The sequence below is a fragment of the Phascolarctos cinereus genome, unplaced genomic scaffold, assembly GCF_003287225.1.
Source record: "Phascolarctos cinereus isolate Bilbo 61053 unplaced genomic scaffold, phaCin_HiC Scaffold_5;HRSCAF=322, whole genome shotgun sequence".
NCBI classification, from domain to species: Eukaryota; Metazoa; Chordata; class Mammalia; order Diprotodontia; family Phascolarctidae; genus Phascolarctos; species Phascolarctos cinereus.
Genome location: NW_027555958.1, coordinates 85,416,957 through 85,438,807, shown reverse-complemented (window position 1 = coordinate 85,438,807; position 21,851 = coordinate 85,416,957).

The following is a 21,851-nucleotide window of genomic DNA, read 5'->3' as shown; positions in this document are numbered from 1 at the left end:
TCTCTATCAAATAGGACAGGAATAAGAATCAGACCTGTGATGTCACTGTATAGGAATTCCTACGTCAGGAAACTCTTCCTACCAGTTCAGATTGGTACCTTCTCTGCAACTTACAGTCTTAACAGAGAGGTTAAGGGGCTTGCTCAGGGTCATATAGCCAGTATAATGTATCAGAGATGGGACGAACTCCAGCCTTCCTAGTTATCTACTGTGCTTCCTTCCATCAGACACCTCAGTTAAGAATCAAGGTCCTACCTTGCATCCCATCAGTCAGCCTAGGACTACAATACCACTCTTCACCTCCACTCTTTGGGTTGTCTTCCCTGAATCTCGTTATGAGACTTCATTAATACAACTACTTGCTTTCCCCCCCCACCAACTCTGTGCTTCAGGGAATTTACCAGGACTAATCTATTAAGTAATAGCATTTATCTGGCTTCTTCCAAGTCTCAGTTCAAACCCCGCTTTCTTCAACAAGTCTTTCCAGGCTGCTCTGAGATTACCTCCAATGTGCATGTGTGGACCTAGCTATCAACACGTTTGCTCTCCCTGTAGAATGTGAGTTTCTTGAGGGCAGGGACTGTTTTTTGCCTATCTTTGTATCCCCAGATCTTAGCACAGTGTCAGGCACCTGGGAATGCTAAATAAATGCTTCTTTACTGCAGTCTACAAAATCACAGACTGTGGATGTGTTGTGTACATAGAACTGACTGTACTAAAATGATGAAGACGTGTGATCACAAGATTTTAGAGCCAGAACAGTCCTTCACATTCATTCTCTTCCTTTTGTTTGACAAGTTAGCAGCAGAGCTGGGACAATCACTCCTTGTTTGGAGCTCTTTCCTGTAGACCGCACTGTGACTTCCATGAACCCTTTGATGATGTAGAGAACTATAATCACCAGGTCCAGGTCTTTCATTTACTAGGGCACAGCTTACAAACTCAAGGGAATTATTATACAAATACGAGAAAGATGATAGGTTCATAGATTTAGAACTGGACAAGAACTTAGTTCACGTCCCCTCATTTTATAGCTGGGGGAATGTGAGCCCCAGGAAGACTAAGAGACCGGCTGAATGCCAAGCAGAGAGTAAAATCTGTTATTTCTTCAGGTTGAGGAACTCCTGATCCAGTGACTTCACCTACCAACACAGACCTCAACCCATCTATGACTTTGCAGATAAGTTTTAGGGATTTCCATAAGGCACTTTGCAACTGAGTGGTTTTTCCCCAGGTCAGAGGAGCTAGAAAATGTCAGAGGCAGGATTTGAACCCAGATCTTTCTGACTCTAAGTCCAGTATCGAGTCCATTATGCCTTACTGCCCCCTAAAGGAACGATGGGCATTGGAATCCAAGGCCCTCGTTGATGAGGTAATTATAATAAATAAATTCAGCTCCGAGGGATTGCATGGGGCAAAGGTCTAGGTCAGCCTGAGAAACACTCGATGATCAAGTATCCATTGCACATGCACTATTCACTCAGCACTGTACACCACTTCCTTCTTGTTTACGACACTTTTCTTTTATGTAACGCTATGTATAGGCTTTAATAGGCCTCTGTACCGGGAAGATGAAAAGGAAAGAGAACAAAAACAGCAGCACAGAAACACATGTACTCTGACTCTAATGTCAATTTCCAGTTAAACCACTGCATTAGACTCTGGGAAGCTGTCTCTGATGTTCTTCCAGGGATGCATTCTTTTTTTATTCCATTTTATCTTTAGGTTCCAGTTCTGTCTGTTCTCCCTTTCTCCATGCCCCACCCCAACTCCCTTCCTACCCCAGGGATGCATTTTTAGGCTTAGTAGAGATCATTTTGACAAATCGGATTCAAAAGTCAAAGGCAAAGCACTCCAAAAGCCTCTCCACCCCAAAAGAGGTGTGTGTGTGGATAATGCTTTTGAGAAAATATGGTGGGGGTGGGGTGGTGGCGAAAACACTGAACTTGGAGTCAGGAGCCGAAAGTTCAAAAACTACCTTAGACACTTATTAGTCATGTGACTATAGAGAGTCCAGAGAGTAAGGGTCTGGATCCCTGCCACATCAAAGCTGCAACCATGATGTTCCATAGAAGATGATAAACACATGAGAGAGGTATGACACAGAGTGTTATGACAGGTCTAAAGAGGAGAGGATTGCTGACTGGAGTAGATGGAATGGGGAAATATGTGACATCAACTGATGAGAGACAATAAGGAGTCACATCCATGATTACTCTAGAAGAGTTATCCTCCCTATATTCTAATATTCTGAATATTATAAAAAATAAACCTGCCCCATTCCAGACTTCACCTCAAGGTAGAGCTATATTTTATGTTTGAAATCAGTGTCTAAGATGAACACTCCTAGAAACCTAAGGCCAACATTATTATTTTCCAGAATAATAAAAAAGAAATTAGTACTGAATCCATCTGGAAAACAATTGTAGTTGGACAAACTATTGTCTACCCAAAGGCACGACTAATGGAAACTAAAGAAAGGTCCTTTATTCATCCACATGCCTAAAGCCATAAATATATACTCTAATCTAATTCTAACTATGGCAATCAATTCTTTTAACTATGGTCACACCCCAGTACACCTGACAGCACACGATAATTAATTAAGTGAACCATTAAGCACAGGAGTCTGTTTCTGTATGTAGGTGATTGTTGGCACTGAAAGGACATATGAATCACATGTTGAAAGGGGATTTTGTGCATGAGGGAGTCTAAAAGAGATTGACAAGGGGAATGCAGATCTCTGCTCCTCGACTGCATGCTCATACAAAGAATATACTGAGCTAGGGCTGGTCTGGCTTGTCTATTGATTAATTACAGAAAAATAGGGTGGGAAGGCTCAGTGTTCCAGGTACAGTCCTAGCACTGTACTTTACATATGGTAGGAGCTCAATAAGTATCTATTGAACCAATTAATCTAAATAGCTCCCCTAACCCATCCCATCCCTGGAGGACCAGGAATTAGGGGATACCTGCTCCAGGACCCTTCCCTCTTTCTCTCTCAGTCTATCTACCAATCCAGATCCCAGAAAAACACCACCATTTCCCTCCCCTCTTCCCAACACCATAATCCCAGTCCCATACATTTTATGATATGGCCAAACTGGAAAACTTATTCATGGTTCTTTGAAGAAGACCTGGAAATTCTAGTTTCTGTGTCCAGGTTCTAGCTATTCCTGAGAATCTTCCCCTGATCTTTTTCTATCAATGGCTCTTTTGAAACTTATCATCTTAGGGAGTTGCCTTGGACAAAGTAAGGTTAAATGACTTATCCAACCATGATCACGTAAGCCAATTATATGTCAGAGGAGGGATATGAGCCCAGGTCTTCCTGACCAGTTTGGCTAGAACACAGAGCGCGCCATGGGGAGTAATGTGGAATCAGGATGGAAAGGTGCAGGTGGAGGCATTTAATCCCGGGCTAAGAATTCCATGTTTTATTTTACAGGCAATAAAGAGCCCTGATGTCTGCAGGTTATATAAGGCCTCTAACTCTAAATCATCTTGTCCCTTTAAATGCCATCTTGAGAGTGCATCAGCAATTCATTTCAACAAGTATTTATTTATCCAGGAACTACCATATGTGCCCAACTCCATGAAAAGCACTATGGGAATAAAAAAGCAGAACATAACTGATCACTGCCCTCCTGATCGTAGTACTGTTAGAATATGACATGTATATACATGAAATGGTAAAACAGCAATTAAAATGACACATAATCAAATGTCAAAATGAACACAAACAAATGCTGAGATCTAAGGTACAGCTAGTTCCCTATTAGTGTGAATAATGAATCCCTTGAAGTGGATGCATGTATCTGCATTTATACAATTTGAGGTTATAATAATGCAAATTATGGTAATTGGTTTTAGCACAATGAAAGTATACAGTTTGAACTTGAATAATATCACAACTTTAGTAGATTCATTATTCACCCTAATCAGAACCTACCTATATAGACAATACATTCAGTCCTAATCAGAAAGAGGATAGAATGATGTATGGACAATATAAAGAATAAGGACCTTAAAAAGTTCAATCCTAATAGGGAAGGGGAGTCAAAATGAATCAACATGCATTTATTAAATGCTTATTATGTATTAGATGCAGTGTTAAATGGAGGTATAGATACATGCCCAGAAAAAAAAGTCCATAGAACAGCTTTACGGAGGAAGACTAGCTTTGAAAGATGGATTGAACTTGGAGATTATGGAGAGGAAGGAAGGAAAGGGGATGACCTGTAAAAAAGGAAGAATTTGTACTAGATGGCTGCTCCTAAGGTCTTTTCTAGCTCAGAAATCACTATCCTTTGAAGGCATTGAGGTAGATATGAGCATAACTTAATTGACTTAATTAAGAAATGACTTAATTTTAGGGCTAGAGAAAAGCTAGAGTGGAGGGGATATGATGGGGAAACAGAAGGAGATGATGTGGCATAGATAAAGTAGAGACAGATTTGGAAGAAGTTTGGATGCAGGGATGAGGAGCAGAAGAGAGACAGGCGATGGGATAGATGTTAGATTATAAAAGCATCTCTTATGTTTAATTGATGGTGAGGGTGAACAGTAAAAAGATAAAAACCTCCAGCTAGGATTGGTTATAATAGACCCAAGTATCACAGTAAGTCAAAACAGCACGGTGTAGCAAATTGACTGGTAGACTTGGAGTCAGAAAAACCCAAGTTCAAATGCTGCCTTAGATACTTACCAACTATAAGTCACAACCTCTCTGGAGTCCAGTTACCTTCCTTGTAAAATGAAGGAGTTGGACGGACTCTTCTGACTTTAAACCTCTGATCCTAGGAACCCCCAAACCTGTAGCTTTTCATTCAAACCTCATTCAGTCTACTTTCCACACTACTGCTCTTCTCTCTCAAGTACTGTTATTACCTCAAGAGGAAATCATATAAAAAGGCTGAATGGGAACAAATGGCTTTTTAACACCCCTCGCCCTGGCTCTCTGCCTTCCTTCACAATATTCACTTTCTAATCTTACTAATCACATGCTTTTATTTGTTACTTCATAATATTGTTCCTGTTCTATTACCCTGTTTCCCATCTTCCCCTTCCCAAGATCACCTTTCCCCACTGATCTTACCATCTTCCTTTACCCAGCCCAAAAGTAAGCAAAAACATTTTTAAGTCCCCAAATCAGTACGCTTGAAAATGCTTTCAGTGTTTTATATATCTAGTCACTTATATTTGTCTCAAATGTGATTTTCAATAATAATAGATATAGATACAGAACTGTATTATGGGAAACTTTAAATAAAACAGACAACAAGTTAAACCCTAAAGTTAAACCCATCTTTCATTCCCACCAGGTAGGTGGTGAGAGGAGACCAGTTCAATCATAGAAATAGGGGAGGACCAAAGAAGCCACATAAAAGCTGTCAGTAGAAAGAAAGAACAATTAGAAAATTTATCAAGTATGACTTCATTTACACTTTTGTAAAGGCCAATCAATTGCCCCCTCTAAGGTATTATGCCAGTCTTAGAGGTATATGTGAATAGGTTAACTGGGACTAGGTCCCTTTGAAAAGAAATGTAACTGAAATTCAAGCATATCAGTGAAAATAAAATATATTTTAATGGCCATTTCTGACTGGAAAATGTAGTTATTTTGATATGGATATAAACAGAACTGTAATCAACAATTTTGGTGCCTGGGGTCAGAGCAAGCAGTTGGGAGAGGGGGAAAGACCATGAAGATAGACCTCAGATCTTGAGACAAAAGGCTCCATGAACAACTTAGCCAAGAGGCAAATTTTAAATTTATTTTACCCTCTTGAGAAAGGTTGGTTTGCACTGTTTGTTTTGGGAATGCTTAGAATGTTTTGTCGGGATTATTTTTGTTTTGTTTTGTTTTGTTTTAGCTTTTTAATATTAATCAGAGTACCTACAAATTTTCTAACCAGAAATCAGGACATAAGATCTAACAAAGGATATTTCTTTTGCAAAGCTTCAGCCTTCTTGAAATTGGGACTATCTCACAAAATTCAAGACATATGGTTGCCCTACCTATGAATATGAAATTAGTAACTCAGTAAATGGATTCTAGACTTTTAAAGATGATTAACGTGCTCAGCTTGACTACACAAGGAACTTGATATGGGGTCATATAATTTGTGATTTTTCTGTGTCTGTATATTAAGCTACAATTATAACACGAAGTAAAGATGACTGTAGAAATATATTTCTTATATTATTAATCTGTAGTTAGTGTTTTATGCAACAGCAATGAATAGAGTAGCTTCACATCTTAAAACCCACAAACACAAATTAGTAACGTGATTAGAAGGGTGAGGAACTATTTACAAGGCAGAAAATAAAAAACTCATATGGCGTATATAGAAATACCTACATTTACTTGAAAAGCAGCATTTTAAAATGTTTCCTAAACAAAACTGGTCAACTAGTAAATATCTTCCTTGGAAGGTGCACTTTTGAAGAGTACTTAGAAAACATTACAAAATTCAATACAGGTCTACACAATAAGAGTTAACAGATCATTATATTTTAGGGGAAAATGATCTTCTGGATAATTTTTTAATCATGAAACACAGCTATGCTAATGTTTTAAAAATCATGTTTATTAATTGGATTGAAAATCATCATTGCAATGAAAAATAAACTGAAGTTGATAGCAAAACTTTTACCAATTGAGAGAATAGTTGGCCATTCTATCATTATTAAAATATTCTTTACTTTGATGATAAGGATCATGATCCCAAAAGAGCAACAAAAATTTTCTCATTTCATGATTTCCATAGCCATCATGATCCGAAATAAGAACATCAATGGGAAAAATAGCTCTTCTAATTCACTAATTGTTATTGAATTTGAATTAGTACTCTTCCGAAATTCAAATGCTCTCCTGATAGCATCATTGTATGTGATTATTGAATCATATGGCTAGAAAGGACTTGGAGACAACATATGGTTTAACCTCCACCGGGCAGGTGGAGAATTTCTAAACCATCTGGGACATGTGGTTATTATTTTTCCCCAGCATGATAATCTCAAATGCTGATTTGGAGGAAAGGAGATGACTACCCTGACAATTGTCTGAAGCTGTCTATCAGTACAACCTTTCTATCTTTTGCATTAAAGAAACTGAGGATTGATGGTGGAAATCTTTCTGTAATATTCACTCTATTCAAAAATTAAAAAAAAATAAATCACATTTTCATGCTTTCTAACAAACTTGGCTTGGTGGTCCAAGTCAGCATAGTATATTGAAAGGAACACTGAATTGGGAGTCAGAGGACCCTAGTTTGAATCTTGACTCTGCAATTCATTACCTTTATGATGAATGTGACACTCTGGCCTCAGTTTATGCATGTGTAAAATTATGATGATGACTTAGATCATCCCTAAGGTCCTCTCTAGATCTAAATTCTATGATATTGTAAATATTGGTTCTGTGCCATTTAAATTCTCTGGGCCTCAGTTTCTTCTTCAGTAAAAGGAGAATATTCAATTATAAAATGACAGGAGAAAAAGAGGAATTGCTGAATTAATATTCCATGGACTAAATCCTATGTTCCCTTTTAAGTAAATCAATAGAGTGTGAGTGGTGGTAGTAGGTGGTGGATGATATAGAGGAAGGTAATTCAACCTAAGACAAGAGAGGAAAGAGAAGGAAGCTGGAGATGCATTCCTATGCCATCTGGTATATCTCAACTAGTGTGGGGGGAAGCAGGGTTGTTATTGGAGAGTAGGTGAAGAGCTATGATGGAACTGGGATACAGGAAGTGGGATGGGGGAAATGGAAAGCAAGTTTCTCTTTAGAAGGTGGAAATGAAAGAGCTGTCGGAAGCTGTCGGTCAAAACATTTGGGGAAGGGTAGGTGTATATCGTTATGATGAAAATTACTGGCCTTATACAGAGTTTTGTCTGAGGTTAATGGACACAATAAGGGACCACCTTCTCTTAGCAGAGACTTGGACCAGATGGTCCTATGAAGCTTTTCAGCCCAGGGGAGGAGATATTTGGGTCCCTAAGGTTCCTTCCTCCAAGAACAGTATTGGAGACATAGATCCAGAGATTGGATATATCTTCTGAGAAGGGAATATGGACTTGTAAGGGGTAAGTGGTCATGGCAGAGGCAGGGGATAGGTCCATCTAAGTAGGGCTCCTGAAACAGACTCCAAAACTTGACTCCCATAACACTTTATGGCTTTCTTCATGAATATATATTTCCTGGAGTTTCATTGAATAAAAAGTCCCCCCAAAACAAATAAAATAAAATAAGCAAATGAGTGGATAAATAAATAAGAAGGGAGAAATGAGAAGAGATCTACAAATTCACTAAGAAAGAAATGGGGTAGAAGGGCAAACCCACATTTTCCAGTACTCCAAATCTCTATTTCTCATGGTAGACATTATGAGAATAAAGGAGGAATGTGCAAATGAAAACTTTGGAAAAGGGTACCATAAAAGGATGTGACTATGAGGTAGGATGTTGGAAAGGACAGGGATGATTTTGAGCTACTCACTTCTCTGGGTAGGGAAGGAATGAGCCAAAAGGGGGAGAAGATAGATAAACACATGAATAGAAAGAGAAATAAACAATTTAAGAAATCTAAAGGAAATTGGCACAGGAAGGAAAACAGGAGAAGTCACAAGAGCATTTGAGAATACACAAGCATCAAATTATTTTAAGCAAAATTAAACACAGGATCAAATGCTGACTCAAGAGGGAGGGGAAGGGAATACACGTTTATGTAGTAGCCACTATGTGCCAGGCACCATACTAAGTGCTTTTTACAAATATTAATCTCATTTGATCCTCACAACAATCCTATGAGGTAAATGTTTATTTCCATTTTACAACTGAGCAAAGTGAGGCAAACAGAGGGTAAGTGATTTGCCCAGGGTCGCACAACCAGCAAGTGTCTGAGACCATCTTTGAACTCAGGTCGTCCTGACTCCAAGTTCCAGTGCTCTGTACCTAGCTACCCATAGGAAAGGAATAAAAATCAACATAAAAGAAATTAGGGAAAACACAAACCTAACAATTTAAGCTCAATTATAAATGAATTAAGCAGTACAAGAAAAGAAAATGGAAGAATAAATAAGAAAGCAACTCTCAATAATTTGCTACACACAAAAAAAAATGCATCTAAAACTAAAAACCCATACAGAAGGAAAATGAAAGTCTGGAACAAAATTTACTGTGTGGGAACAATTTTTTTTAAAGGCAGGATTTGCAATCATGTTATTAGACAAAGCAAAAATGAATTCATGTTGACAAGGAAGACAAAGAAATATTATGTTTCAAGTTACCATAAACAATGAAACAATATCATTACTAAAGCTGTATTAGCAAAATTCCACAGCATCTATATTCAAAAAGAAAGAAATTAACTGAATTGCAAAAAGTCATAGATAGTAATATAATTGTAGAAGATTCTAATGTTCTTCTATTAGTATTAGATAAATATAATAGAGAGATGAACAAAAATAGAAAATACAGAACTCAGCTGCTGAAGAAATTAGATTTGAAAGACATGGTAGATTCTAAATGGGACCATTAAAGAGCATACATATTTTTCAACATCATATGATACCTTTAAAAAAACAGGATATGTGCTAAGGTACAGGTACCTGACAGATAAATGTAAAAAAGCTAAAATATTAAACACATTATTTATGTACCATAATTAAATAGGAATTATAATTAATATAGGTATACAAGAGAAATGAATAGTCCTAAATAAAGATTTAACAATGGAAATGAATAGGTCAAAGAACAAATTCAAGAAATGATTAACAATTAACTGTGTAAAAGAGAAAAATAGTGATAAGACAATATAGCAAATTTTGAGAGATACAGATAAATTAGTCCTCAGATAAAAAATTATTTCTTTGAATCTAAACATTAACAAAATAGAATATGGGAGCTTCTTAATAAATTAAGCTAGATATTTTGAAAGCTGAAGAGTTAACAAATTTAGAATAATTATAAAAGAATAAGTCTTGGAAATTGGTGGGAAAATAGATAAAATGGAAAACAAAAAAAAATAACAATAATAATCAAAACTAAAAGCTGATATTTTGAAAGCATTACAAAATAATCTTTACCTAACAAAATAAAAAAGAGAATACAGATTCAAATTATTAAAGTAAAAAAAAATAACAAGGTGGATTTCCAGCAGAGAGGAAATTAATATAATTATCAGTACCTGTTATAAATATTTATATACCAGAAAAAACAGAGATTTTAAAGGAAATGAATGATTGCCCAAGAAAATACTAGAATTAACAAATAATGAATAGAGATTTAAATGACCCAATATTAGAATGAGAAATTAAATAAACCATAAAGTAACTACCAAGACAGGTAGGGGAGACCTTTGGTTCATAAGGATTTACAGATGAATTCTCTCCAACTTTTAAAGAGCATTTAATGCCTATACTTTATAATTTATTCACAAAATTAAGAAAGGATGAATTTTGCCAAACTTCTTTTATGAGATGTTCTTAAATATAAACAAGGGAGGGACAAAGACAATAAGGAGAACTATAGACCAATACCACTAGTGAATGTTGATGAAATAATTTTTAAAACAACCTAGCAAAAAGGTCATAGCATTATATCCAAAGATATACCAGAAATACAATTCCAATGCTAGTAAAACAATATAATTAACCATATTAAAAACAGAAATAACCCAATTCACAACAATTATTTCAACAGATTTTTTAAAAAAACATTGACAAAATATAGCACTTGTTTGTGCTAAAAACATATAAACATAGGCAGCTTTAATATGATAGAAAGTCTGTCTCAAACCAATGCTTATATTATTTGCAATGGGGAAATCTTAATAGCTTTCCTAGTAAATACAAAGGTAAATTAAGGATGCTCCTTCTTTACACTGTTATTTGTGTTAGGTGTAGAAATCATAATGATAGCATTAAGACAAGAAAAAGAAATTAAAGATATATCCACTGGCAAAAAGGAAATCAAATCATACCTATTTATAGATGGCACATTAAATTGATTAGATATTCCAGAAAACTAGCAAAGAAATTGAATGAAGAAACTGACAGTTTCATTCATGTAGCATTATATGAAATAAAACACAAAAATCACCAGGATTTCTATGTTGCAATAACAAAAACCAGGAGAAAATGAGAAGAGAAATTCCTTCCAAAGTAACTGTAAAATACATATAATATCTGAGAGTCAGCCTGCCAAGTAATACTCAAGACCTACATAAATAAAATTATAAAATCATTTTTGCAGAAATAAAAGAAACCATAAATAAATAATTGGAAGGATACTTATCATTAACAGTTGAGCCCAACATAAGAAAAATAATGCTACTACTTATATTAATTAACAGACTCAGCACAACACTAATCAAACTTGCAAAATGTTACTTTATAGACACAGATGTAATAGTCACACTTACTTTGATGAACAACATCTCTAGCATCTCAAGGAAGATTATGAAAAAAAAAGAGATGGGAGAGAATAATACATCCAGAGCTCACATTATATTACTAAAAATAATATTAAAAATCATTTTTTATGGGTTAAAAAATAGAAGACCAGACCTAAAATAGGCCAAATTATCAGAAAACAATCAAACCCAGTAATCTAGTGTTTGACAGACCCAAGAATATAAACTTTTTAGGAAAGAACTCTCTATTTGCCAAGAATGTCTGGGAATATTTGAAAGTACTTTCATAAAAAGTTGTTTTATAATGATATTTTATCCCCTTCACCATAAGTTCCCAATAGTTATGTTACAGAAATATAAAAATTCACATCATTTTTTTAATAGAGAAAAGTTAAAAGGATGCCTTTCACAATTGTGAATAGAAGTAGAATTCTTAACCAAATGAGGGATGAAGAAGATGATGAGGTAAAATAGATGATTTCAGTGGTGCAAAAAGGAAAAGCATATGCACGAACAAAATCAATGCAGTTAAAATAGGAAGCAAAACTCCTATTTGAAGAAAATATTTTATATCAGTATCTCTGATAAAAGTCTGATATCGAAGATATATATGCAATTACACAAATATCTAAGATAAAGAATCATTCCTCAATAGAAAAATAATCAATGATATAAACAAACAATTCTCAGAAGAATTGCAAAGAATGCTCAAAATCACAAGTAATAAGATTACAATAGAAGTTGTCGGTGTTGGAAAAACCGAGACAGGCACATTAATACCATGTTGGTAAAACAGTACTTTGGCCCAACTATTCTGGAATATAATATGAGGAATTCAGCAAAATATGGAATAGGTTGTATCAATTGATGCATAGTAAAATAAATAGAACAGAATATGCAACGACCATAACATAAATTGAAAGAATACTAAAACAAAACTGAACCTTGTATAATTGCAATGCCCAAGTCTGGCCTTTGAGAACAGATGAAAAAATAATGTTTTTATGTCCTTTTACTATAGAGGTAAGGGACTATAAGTAGGAAATGTAGTCTATGCTATCAGTCATGACCATTGTCTGCTCAGTGAGTCAATTAGAATTTATTGAGCACATCTATTATGTTCCAGGCACTGTGCTAAGCACTAGTAATACAGGGAAAGGCAAAGATAGTCCCTTCTGAAAAGAGGATTTTATATTTGATTCTGGAGGTGATAGGGAAGCATTGGAGTTAATTTTAACTGTTTTTTTTTTGTCTTACAAGAGAAGGCTCACTTGGAAGGGGGAGAACTAATATTCAAAAATCTCTATAATGCAAAAACAGAAAATATCCATGAAACTTTTAAAGAAATGAGTTTAGACTAGATGGTTTCTAAGGTCCCTTCCAGCTCTAAATTCTGTGATCCTACGACCCCTTTTTACAAATGTGATTTCAGCATAGAGCTTTGCTTCTAGTGAACACTGAATAAATGTCTGGTGATTAAAAAAGAATTATGATGTGTCTGTACACAAACTAACCCAGATGAAAAGTGATGAAGAAGCTATTTTTTTTTATTTCTCCAAAGTCTTTAAGTCACCAGGGGCAAGTTTGAGTGAAGTTCCTGAGAGAAAGATAGGACATTTGGGCTGTTTATGCTACTCTCCCCACTGGAAATCCTGGCATATGGAGGAGAATGAGTTATGGTGATGACAAGTAGCTTGGAGATGTACCAGGTAAGATTTCAAAATCTACTAGTAAAGCCCAGTAACATATGGCTTTCTACATTGCAACACATCTTTCCTGGCTTGACATCTTCTGACCTGATATTCTAATCTACTGGTTAGGGACTTCTAGATAGTGAGGTGGGACAGTGGATAGAGTGCTGAGCATGGAGTCAGGAAGATCTGAGTTCCAATCTGGCCTCAGACACTTACTAGCTATGTGAGCCTGGGCAAGTCACTTAACCTGTTAGTCTCTATTTCCTCATCTTTAAAATAAGATGGAGAAGGAAATGGAAACCCACTCCAGTATCTTTGCCAAGAAAACCCCCAAAAGGGGTCACCAAGAGTTGGACACGACTGAAAATGACTAAACAACGAGAGATTAATTCAGGTAAAATAAAACTAAATTTACACTAAACTCTTCTACACACTTTATACTACACATTCCTGTCCTCCACATCTAACTTCATAGTTATGTATGCTTTTTAATTTAATTTTTTAATTATAATGAAAATGAAAATATTTTCTTCTAATCCTCCTCTCATCTTATTTAAAAGAAGGAAAAAGGAAAACAAAACCCTTGTAACAAATATGTATAATTAAGCAAAGCAAATTCCCACATTGGCCATGTACAAAAATGTCTGTCTCATTCTGGATACTGAGTAAGAAGGTGAGAAGCATTCTTAATTTTCAAATCATGTTTGCTCATTGCATTAATCTTTCAAAGGTGCTTATTTCTATAATGGTATTGTGATTGCATAAATGGTTCTTCAGTTTGTTTTTACCTCATCTTACAAGTCTTTCCATTTTTTCCTTTTGTCATTTCTTACAAACCAATAGTATTCCATTACAATCACATACCATAAATCATTTAAATTGTTCATCCATTATTCTCCAGCTGATGGACATCCCCTTAGTTTCTAGTTTTTGCCACTACAAAAATGGCTGCTGTAAATATTTTTGTACTTTTTACTAGTGTGCCCCTTTAATCCCTATAATTTCTGAGCTTTGCAATACACACTGGTACAAAGTATTAACTCTGTCAACATTACTTTCATGGAGTAATTCATAACATCACTTTTTTCTCATGTTGGAATTTATGAGCTCATGGTAGATGCCAACACAACAAAAATAAAAAATAGCAAACTCTTCTTTATGAGAAACTATTGCACATTCTGTCACTGACAAAATCTGCTTATTAACACAAAATAAATCCTGATTTAAATGCAAAAGATAAAACTTTAATATACCATTTAAAAGAATTCAAATATATCTTTCTAGTAGGTTATAAGGCTTCCCTGATCACAGTGAATTATTGGTCTTTTCCTTTGCCTTTCAATTAGAAATTAATTTGTTTCTGTTACTGAAGAATAGCATAATCATGCCATTTGTTACCCAGCAATGTGATGACTTAAGGAAAGTTAGGATTGGGCTCTGGGAAAACCTGATGATGTTTTGGGTTTGACATTTTGAGTATGGCAAGAATATACTTAAATAGGCAAGAAGAAATCTTTCTTGCCATATCCAAATGGGTGTTACGTGTATTATAAATTTAATTCAACAAACACTGACAAAAGACTTACTATGAATGAGGCAGAGACTCAGCCTGGGGTTATGGATAAAGAACAGGCCTCAGTGTCAGGACTGTCTCTGTTCACATCCTGCCTCTAACACATACTGGCTCTGTCACTCTGAGCAAATAATTTTCTATAGCAATAAATTGCAGAACAATTGGCAATATGCAGTCCTAAAAGGAGTTCCTTCATAGGGACCTTTTTATGCTAATTGGGACTAAAATCGAGACAAAAAAAAAAGCTAGGGTCTGGAGGCTAAAAGATGAAAAGTTCCTGTCCTCATAGATTCATTCTACTGGAGAATGTAGCCATCCCCCTCCCTTCCTTTGGAATATCTCACTGTTCTCTAGAAACAGATTAGATTTCACCTTCATCACGAGACCTGGTCTTTTCTTATCTCCTTCCTGAAACCCTAAATTCTTCTATTGCTTGATCCTGGGCAAGTCACTTTCTTTTTTTTCTTTTTAGGTTTTTAAAATATTTCTTTTGAGGGGGAAGCAATCAGGCTTAAGTGACTTGACCAGGGTCACACAGCTAGCAAGTGTCTGAGGCCAAATTTGAACTCAGATCTTCCTAACTCTAGGGCTGGTGCACTATCTACTGCACCACCTAGCTACCCTGGCAAGTCATTTTCTTCTTTTTTTTTTTCCTTTTTTTATAGTATTTTATTTTTTCCCCCAGTTACATGTCAAGAAATTTTTTTAGCATTTGTTTTTACAAGATTTTGAGTTCCAAATTTTCCCCCCTCCCTACCTCCCTCTCTTCTGAAAATGGTAGGCAGTTTGATAAGGGCAAGTCACTTTCTAAGGCAGCTTTCCAAGAAGGTAAAATGCAGGGAAGGTGCTGATTTTCACTGACAGAGTAAGTTCCTCACTGGGAGTTAATTCCCTATAAAAATTATATCACAAGTCCACTTCCTTTCCCTTCATATTCACACATCACTGTTATATTTCCCCCAATAGGATATAAATTCTTTAAAGGCAGGGAATGTTTTATTTTTTTTTAATCTTTGTATAATACTGAGTCTTTTTTAACAAGCTCTCACCCTGGAAGATTGGGTCTCCTGAAAGTGACTGACTATCTTTCACCTTGGGAATCAAGAGGTTACCCTGAGGAGGTGAAAGGGTATGATTGATCGTATGTTGATCAATATGATCACATTGTTGATCACAAATCCCCATCAGTTTACCCCTCAGTGATTATCTAGCTGATATCAATTAACCAGCCAGAGTTAATTAGCTTTTAAATAGGGATATTTACTTAAATGCCAAAAAAACCCCCAAAACAAACAAACAAATAAACACAAACACATACTCAATCCAGGCGAAAGTGGGTTCAAACTCAGAGAATATATGTAGCAAAAGGAACTTACAGTTCCCACTTGACAGAGCATCCTTTTCTCCCTTCTTGGAGTCCTTCTACAGTATAGCTCTCTGCCGGGTCCTGAGGTTCCTGGTCCTGGTCAAGTCCTGAAATTGAATTTTTTTTTGCCCTGAATATGCCTGGTTCTCTAAAGCTGCCTTTCCTCAGAATGTCTATTTTGTCTTCACTCAGATCCCAACTAGATGTGATGTTTGTTACTGGTCCGACTTCTCTGAAGACAAAATCAATTGTGGGAAAGCTGGAGAGGGACATATTTGTTGGGTCCATTCTTCCCTCTCCCACCTTGCTGCCCTCTGGTAAGGACTTACAAGGGCTGGGCTCCTTAAAGCACTCCCCAGAGCTTAGCTGTTGAAGGAATCACCTTCTCTGATTATACTCAGTGATGCATCTAATTCTTTTAGGTAATCTTAAAACTTTTTGTCATCTGATTTCATCCTATGGTTTGAAGTACTTTGTTCCTTCCCAACTTTATTAACTACATTGTTCAAACCTAGTTTATGCCTTTGACTGGCTGATTGATTGATCTATAGAGTTGTCTAGGCACTGGGGTGATATATTGGAGTCAGAAAGACCTGAGTTTGAAATCCACCTCAGATACCTACTAGCGGTGTAACCTTGGGCAAGTCACCTTGCTCAGCCTCTGTTTTGTCCTTTGTAAAATGAAGCTAAGAATAGCACCAACCTATATGTGTGTGTATGTATACACATATGTATTGTATAAACACACACACACACACATATATATATACATATATATATACATATACATATATATACACATATATATATACATACACACACATATATACATATATATGTATATATATATACACACACATACACACACACACACACACACACACACATAATTTCTATCTAAGCATCTGTCTATCAGACCAAGCATCATTTGATAAGTACTTACTACATGTCAGGCACTGTTAAGTGCTAGGGATAAAAAGAAAGTAAATATAAATATAACTCCCTGACCTCAACATGCTTATGTTCTAATGAGGGAAAAACATGTGAATAATTAGGTACATACAAAAGCAAAAAAGAAAAGAAGGTCTAATACAGAGACTTAGGATACATCCATTGCTAGAGGGCATGACAAGGATGAAGGACTAACAAAAAGAAACAGCCTGAGAAGGAGCACCCAGACAGGAAGAGAGCCAGAAGAGAGTAGTGTCATGGTATCCCAAAGAGGAAAGAGTATCTAGGAGGAGAGGGTCAAATGCTACAGGCAGGGCAAGGAGAAGGAGATTCAAGAAAAGGCCATTAGAGTTGTCAATTAAATAGCCATAGGACCCCTAAAAGTTCAGTCTTAAAAACTGAGACTTCATATTTTAGGATTATGATCTTGATGACATAGATTTAATTTTTGTCAAAAGTATATAACAGGAATTATTACATCAGTTGTGTGCAGAACCTTGTTAATGCACGATGGCTAGACTGGGCCTCTTAATGTCAGAGGGAGGAAAGGGGGCATGTCGTCAGAAACAGCTGGAATGACTCACTAATACCTAAGTACAGCCTCTGACACCAAAGCAATTCCACCAACCCCTGTGTTTATCTTGATCTGGCCTACATATGATTAGTGTATTCAAAGGTACCCAGAGTTTGCTTACCACAGATTAGTGAATATATAAAATGCTTTGGCTCTTTTGTCCTCTAGGCAAACCACCACCTGTAATTTCCCTTGACTCTAGCCTGCAGTTCTTCACAGGACTTGTTTCTTTCAGACATATATCATCATCACTCCTACGGATGTACTTTCATCCCTCATAGGCCCAGAACCAAAAATTGGGACTGCTGTGGTAGGAGATGGCAGTTGGCTGCATGGTATCGTGAAAAGCAAAAATTAAATTTGGAGTTAATGGACCTGGGCTTGTGTATCAGCCCTCCTGCTTGCCGCCTAAATGACCCTGGGCATTTTCACTCAAGTTCTTTGGGCCTCGTATTATATTCTGTAAAATTAGGGGTTTAGAATACATATGTTGTCTTTCTGGCTCTTTCATATGTGGTAGTCAGTCGGGCTTCATTTCAGTCCACATCACCCAGGTTTCTGGGTCATTCTCCACACCCTGAGGTTAGTTCTCTTGGAACTTTGAGGCTCAGAATTCTAGATCTTCAGGGACCTCTATGGCATCTGAGAAGCAGAGATTTTGAAGATCAATGACCTCAGCTGCCTCAGTCCAAGTGTTGTCCCATCTCCTGGTTGCTTCCAAGGTCCCCTCGGTGGGTTTCCAAACATCCTTGGGCTCTGTCAGTAAGTCCTACCCCCCCCTGTTGTCTCCAGACAGAGCTTTGATAGCTACATATGTCTTTTCCCCATCTCTACTCCTCTTACATTGGGAGGCTAGCCTGGCTTGCCTCTGAAGGTTCTAGCTTTGCTGGCAGCTGTCTTTCTTATTTACTGGAACCTTATGATTGAATTTGAATATGATTCTATGATTGAAGTCACCTACCATAGCTTTTCATTGGACTTCTTTATCATTGTTTGATCAGGTATGATTTTTATATTTTTTCTGAAGCCAGATTAGATGGAAATCATGTCTTTCCTAGTTAATAATTAAATTAATTTTGTATCCATTTATTCAACAAATATTGATTAATTTACTGCTATGTGTAGAGCACTTTGGTTCCAGGGGAGATATAAAAAAAGACATAGCCCATGCATTTATGGAGCTCACAGTCTAGCAAAGATATTAGACATAATACAGGTAACTACCATGCATAAAGTAACTCGAGTAATCTGTTAACAAACACATTCATGTATTAATTAATGTATGAGAGAATACTATTACTGAATGGGGAGGAGGAATCAGAGAAAACTTTGAAGAGATAGCATTTCAAATGGACTTTAAAGTATGTGCAGGAATCCAACAGGTGAAGGACAGGGGGGGGGTGTGCTACTGAAAGCACAGGAACAGCATTAGCCATGGCAGAAGAGTCAGATATGTGAGGCAAAAAGACATGAGATCATTAAAGATATCCCCTACGTTATAAATACAAATAAAAGTATCATAGGAAAAAATAGTCAAGTCCAGGAGAAAAGTTTAAGAGAAAAAAGGCAGCAAAGGCTTGAGATAATTCTGCTTGAGAAGAAGGTGGGACATCCAGGTGGAGATTCAGAAGAAAGGGGCTATGTGATTTGATATCATTAAGTTACCCATCATGCACTCATCGGGCCAAAGTCATCTGGCCCCTAAACTCTGATGTAAGAGCAGCTAGGAGTCACAGGAAAAGAAGCCTCAGTGGATCGCTGTTGACTTCAGGAAGAGGAAATGATCCTGACTCCTGTACTGCTCCACCCCTTGAATCATAGTTAAAGAAGAGTTCTTTCCTTAAGTCCATTCCTTAAGCCATCTGGGTAGCCACAGAAAACATAATTCCCCCAAAAGTTGGCCTAGAGCCCACCATGAAATTAATGAGACCACAGGACAACCACTGGGTCAATTCAATTGATGGCCTTTCTGCTGAGATCACCTTCAAGGAGGCCAAGTAGTGCCATCTTGATTGGTGGCTTATGTAATGTGGTTATCTACTATGGGGGTATCTACCCTCAAAGTAGTTTTAAGATTGAATGGAAGCAACCTGATTCATTCCTAGTAAGCCACCAGCTGCCATTAGAAGGGAATGCCTTTCAGAAAATTCCAAAATATATATTAAACCTCAGACCTAGAATCAAATGAGTCATTTTAGCCCATTCTTCCTCTTCCGATATCAATTAATTTCTTTCTTTTCTTATCCCTGCTTCCTTCTCACCTCCTTTATCCCCATTCCTCTCTATAAGACTTTGCTTTTAAGATTACAAAACTAGGATACTATAATTGTAGAATTTTATGCCCATAATTTAAACCAATGATGTAGTTTAAGAGAAGAGTAATCTTGAAAAACATCTCTTTTGGGGCAGCTAGGTGGCACAGTGGATAGAGTACTGGCCCTGAAGTCAGGAGGAACTGAGTTCAAATCTGACCTCAGACCAAACACTTCACACTTAGTAGCTATGTGACCCTGGGCAAGTCACTTAACCCCAATTGCCTAAAAAAATAAAAAGAAAAAAAAGAAAAAAGAAAAACATCTCTTTCAAGCTGTTCAGTAATGAAATTACAAATGTTTAGTGGATAGAGTGCTGACTTAGAGTCAGGAATAGCTGAGTTCAAATCCTACCTGAGAAACTTACTAGCTTCGGGATTCTGGGCAAATTGTTTAACCTCTCTCAGCCTCAATTTCCTTCTCCGTAAAAATGGGGATAATGATAGCATCTGCCTCTCAGGGTTGTCTGGAGGATCAAATGAGATATTTGCAAAATTCTTTGCAAACCTTAAAGAACTCTAATATATTAGTCATTATCATTGTCCCTCTGTTTAGTTTGGAAATTTGTCAGTAATTCAATTTCCTACTCCCACTACCTCCCCCATAGGAATGTCTTTCTATTGCTAAAAAGTAGCTTCATCTTACGATATCCCTTTGGAAGGAGATGTAAAGAGATTGAATTTATTGAGCTGACTTTCATATACCCCAGGATTTATGCCAAAGCAAGGCTTTGCCCAGAGAAGGTGGAACGTTGCCCCTATGCTGCCATCATCTGTCATTTTATCAGAGGTACACAGAGGCTCAGGAACACACCTCTGCAAACCTGCTGATAATTCACAGAGTAGTCAATGGGGCAAAGGCTGAGAGCATCACTGTGCATCGTAACTGATATTTTCTATGTGATCTATGGAATTGAGGGAAGGGGAGCAGAGTGGTCCAAGGCTCATCCTGACATTAATATCACCTAATGAAACCTATACCAAGTGCATGGGCTGAGTCATTCACTCAGCTCAGCAGCAAACTGAGAATAAGCTCTTGAATCAAAAAACCATCACAGAATCAAGAGGGTGGGGGAGGGAGAAGAGATAGAGAGGCGAGAGAAAGGGAGCGGTAAGAGGTGGAACAACGAAGGACGACTTCCGTCAGAACAGTAGCCAATGTGGTCAGTGCTACTGAGCTGGTGGGGTCGGGGAGGGGAGGTTCCAATTCTCTTCTAGGGCTAGGTTGATTCCATATTAACCGACAACCCCCCCCACCGCCATCTCCCCACAACACACATAGCCAGAACACAGTTCCAGCTGAATTGATCTACTTGCATATCCACGACATTCTATATTCTGCCCCTGGGCCCTCCTATTTTCCCCAGCTCTCCCCTGACTAGAGATGAAAATGCTAAATGTAACACTCTGGCTCTTTGCTTTAGAGGCCCTGTGGAAAAAAAAAATACATCAGAGCCCTGGAACAGATTCACAAGGACCTCACCTGGGCTCGGCTCTCTTGTTCTGAGTACCACAGTACTGTATGTAACAGCTGGGTTGTTATTTGGGGGGGAAGTTTGTTTTTTTTTTTTCCTTTTTGCAAGACTGCTTTCTAGACTCAGGGTCTAGAACTCAGAGACATTTTTTGGTTAGCACTAGCGTGCCATTCTCCCCTCCACTCTATGAGGTGGCAGGGGGGAAGAGAAAAAAAGGTTAAAAGGCTAACACTTAATATTGGTTTGTCTGGCAAATTTCATTCATCACAGGCAAAGTAAATAGCAAGGTTAACTGATCCCCAAAGACAATCTCTATAATCTCCAACGTGAGAAATTAATTAATTTACATAATGAAGTGAGCAATTTCAATCTGAACATGAAGGTCTGGACCATATGAATTGATTTGCTAAGACAGGCATCAATTTGGTAGTCTAAAATATTCCAATGTCAATATAAATTCTCACACTGGTTTCCCCACTCAAATAATTTC